The following is a 3,797-nucleotide window of genomic DNA, read 5'->3' as shown; positions in this document are numbered from 1 at the left end:
TTCTGTTACATGGGTTTTCTTTTCTTTAATAATTTATACATTTTATCCTTTTATCTATAGAATTGCAAGAGTGTTAGAACTGACAAACACGTTGGGGATCATCTTGTCCAAACCCTAAGAGAGAGCCTGAGAGGAGATATCACAGAGCTATTCGGAAGCAGAGATAGATTAGAATTCAAGTCCTTGGTCTTGAAGACCACAAATATTTAAGGTACTTTCAATATAAAAAATAATATAGCAGGACATTTAAAGTAGGCTTACAGATAATTTGTGAAAGATGAGAAGTCATTGCAGCAATGATCTGAAATAAAAGCAATTCTAGCTAATTCACTAGATTTTGTCTTTTTTTTCTTATTTTTTTTAAAGTATATTTATTTGAGAGAGACAGTGCAAGTTGGGGGGGGGGAGGTGCAATGAGAGAAAGACAGAGAATCCCAAGCAGGCTCTTTGCTGCCATTATGGAGCCCGATGCTGGGTTTGAACTCATGAAACCCTAAGATCCTGACCTTAGCTGAAACCAAGAGTAGGATGCTCAACTGACTGAGCCACCCAGGTGCCCCGACTAGATTTAATCTTGACCTGCCTGGCATCCAAGCAGAGATTGATGTGACAGTTCCTATGTTTTCTCTTTACCTGACGGAAGAAATAAAGTATATCACTTCCTATCAGAAGCGCAGGGAGCTGAGCAGCCCGATGACAGAGCCCAGCAGCCCGATGACGGAGCCGTCAGTAATTCACCGCACAAAGATGCAGACCCTATGAAAGGTCCTAGAAATCCAGCCTTCAAGGAGCTCATCTCCTGGTTGACGATAAACAATGAAAATCCAATATGGTGGGACTGGCGAGAAGCAAAATGTGCTGAGAAAGCAAGGAGAGGAGGTACGCAACCCGGGGAGGGGGGGGGAGGGGTGCTTTCCAGAGGGTAGTGATTAGAAACTGATGGTCACCCAAGAGAAAGGGAGTTGCTTGAGCCAAGAAGGCAGCAGGGTGGGCAAGGTATTCCAGGCAGAGGAAGACCACGGTGGGTGCAGGGAGACATGGAAAAGGCTGGCACTTCGGGGAAACACAGTTCCAAGTCCTCATATTGGCTGCAGTGACATTCAGGGTGCTGTTTAAAGAGAAGCAATAAGCATAACCAATGGAATCAATGTTAGCCACTATGACTAATATTTCCTCTTCCCGCCATACGTGAGAGTACCTTCATTTTCACACATAGACTTTTTTCCATTTAAAAGCAACTTAGTACTTCCCTCACCTCCAGCTGTGACTTTCAGCTGGGTTTCTGTCATTTGGATTTTAGAGATAATGAAGGGTCAGGAAAAGGTTTGGGAGGGAAGAGGTGAGGGAGCACATGGGCAGTGGGTAGGTGGGTAAGAGAGAACGACCTTAAAAAAGGGAGTGACCAGAGCAGGGAGACTATGGAAGCCTGAAAGACAGACTGCATTGGGCCCATGTTTGCTTGCAATGTCTTCCCTGACTCTGGGAGTCCCTTTGGAAACCATGGAGGAGTGAGCAGTAGTGTCAGCTGGTGATTAACAATGCGTGGCCATATCATGTGGCGTAAAGACATTTAGATGCTGGAGGAAGAGAGTGTGTGTGTGATCCACTCAAGTGGATCAGAGCAGGCACTGTGGCAATGGAGTCTGAGGTCAGAAGAAGAAGCCCTAGACATAGTGGGGGGGGGGAGGGGTTGGAGAGCATGGGTGTCTGTGTGTGTGTGTGTGTGTGTGTGCGTGTGCACTCATATGAGAATGCATTTTCAACTTTGCCTGGCCCGACCTTGGTAAACCGTCAGGGCTGAACTTTTGGGGAATAGACATGTACTTTATGGTCCATGCAATGCTTCCCTGTTTATTATTCCATTTGCTTCACATGATTGCCCTGGAAGGGAGAAATTTTTCTTATGAAAGAAGAAACACCATGTTGAACCACTAAGTGACTTGCTCTTGGGGCTCCCCCTAGGGTATCGAATGATGAGAACCTCAGCCGGTCTCTTAAATCTGTGCCCCTTCCTCAGCCCACCCCCATATGCCCACAGTGGAAGCCTGTCCTTTCTGTCCCTGGCTTTCACAGATGCCACATGGAGGTCCCTTCTGACCTCCACCATGGGCACCTTCTCTCCAGTTCACAGGTGCCATCCAGACCCACGGGAAGGACCTCGCTCCCTGACTCTTCTGCACTGCAGATGCCTTCTGCAGTGCTCGGAAGATTCTGGACATATTTCATTCTCAAGTAAACAGTGCTGGACTTTTTGGATAACTTAGTGATTTAAAATGATTAAATAGCTAACTGCTGGGAGAGATTTGGAAGCATTCTTCTTAGGTGCTGATAAAATATAAACGTATTTTTAGAATAATCTTAGATCTTACCCTAAACATGATGATTGCATATGCAAATTACCTTCTTCAGAGGCTTGCAAGCAGCAGTGTAGACAAATGCTTTGTATCCTCTTCCATAAGAGAGGGGACAGGCTTGGGGGAGCTAAAGAACAATGGGATTAGGGACAGAGGGCCTCCAATACCTGTTCTCCAGTCACTTGTGCCCCCACCTTGCCTTCCATGAGCCAAATAGAAATGCTGGTGTCTGAGGAAAGACCGTGTTGTAGTCTTCCTTCTCCTCTGCCATTCCTGTTTGCTACTATCCTCATCTGTGCAAGGGGGCAGATTTCACCCCCTGTTAGCCTGCCAGAAACTGTAAACATTGCTCCTCTTTGATTCCTGTGGTGGGTTTTGATCAAACAAAAAAAAATTAGAAAATCCAAAGACATCAGGTACTTGGGTGAGGTCAAAGAAAGTGTCTTTCACCTTTTCTGTCCATCCCCTTGCCTCTTTCTTTTCCCATGTGCCTGGTTCGGGGTCTGGAACTTCACCCTGTGTGGTGTCTCTAGGTGCTAGTCAGACGCCAGGTCAGCAGGTTCTGGGGTAGGGGCAGCTGCCCCATTGCGTGATGTGGGTCGGGAACCCAGGAACACTGGGAGCCCACAGCTTGGAGCAGCTGGCTCTGAGGAATTATTGCAAGTCTGCACAACTTAAAAATCTGCAGTTTGGGGGCGGGCGGGGGAGCGCGGGGGTGGGTCCCCGAGCGTCCCATTTCTCCTCCGGGCGGTTCACTGAGTTCCTGCTCACTGCAGAGGGGCCCGCAACGCCTTCCGGACCACACGCCGCCCTCGCTGGGGCCAGGGTTTGTTCCTCGACCTCGGCCGAAGGCATCTCCCTCCCTCTGGCCCTTCTTCCATCCTTCGGGAAGGAGACCCGACTCGTCCCCCTTTAGCTCAGTGCATGTGACTCTGTAGGTAAGTCGAGGAACGGAGCGTGTCAAACAATCTTGTTCTGCACCGTGCACGAGTCCTCGGGCAGCGGGGCTGGCGGTAAACAGGCAGGACCGGGGCCGTTTTTTCCCCTTCGCACTTTGTTTGAAAACAAGTTGGGGCCTCGGTACTTCCTAAGGGAATGCACATTTATAGAGTGTCGCTTGGGTCGCGACTTCTCGAGGCGGTTGCCGGAGCCGCCGGGGCCGCGGAAGGAGGTGGTCTGTCTCCCGCTGGGTCCCGGGCTCCGGCCGGGAGGGCGCGCAGGTAGGAGGCACTGGGCACGCTCCTGCTTCCAACCGGACAGGGCACGCGGCTCCTGGGGTGACTCTGCACTCGGGCCTGGGCGGGGGCGCGAGCTCCACAAGGCCGCCTGTCTGTCCTTCCGTGCAGCCGCGGGGTCGCACGGCCTCAGTCCGGCAACCCGCAGCCTCCCGCGTCTGAGCGCCGGGCCCCGAGCCTGGGGAGCGCGGGCGGAGGACCCGAAGCC

The 3,797-nt window shown here is 50.8% G+C and overlaps 1 protein-coding gene across 2 annotated transcripts in view; it reads left to right on the top strand.

The window, feature by feature from the left end:
• Positions 1 to 824: 824 nt before the first annotated feature.
• Positions 825 to 3,797, top strand: part of KCNS3 (potassium voltage-gated channel modifier subfamily S member 3) — a 41,393-nt gene continuing 38,420 nt past the window's right edge. Inside the window, exon 1 of one of the 2 annotated variants that reach the window (XM_029936355.1) lies at positions 825 to 879. The gene's annotated coding sequence lies outside the window, so the exon portion shown is untranslated. Of the gene's footprint in view, positions 880 to 3,161; positions 3,293 to 3,797 lie in introns of those variants that run through there. The other variant, XM_029936354.1, reaches the window with a different exon arrangement.

This window comes from Suricata suricatta, chromosome 4 (genome assembly GCF_006229205.1).
Source record: "Suricata suricatta isolate VVHF042 chromosome 4, meerkat_22Aug2017_6uvM2_HiC, whole genome shotgun sequence".
NCBI lineage: Eukaryota > Metazoa > Chordata > Mammalia > Carnivora > Herpestidae > Suricata > Suricata suricatta.
This window is presented reverse-complemented; position numbering and strand designations above follow the sequence as displayed.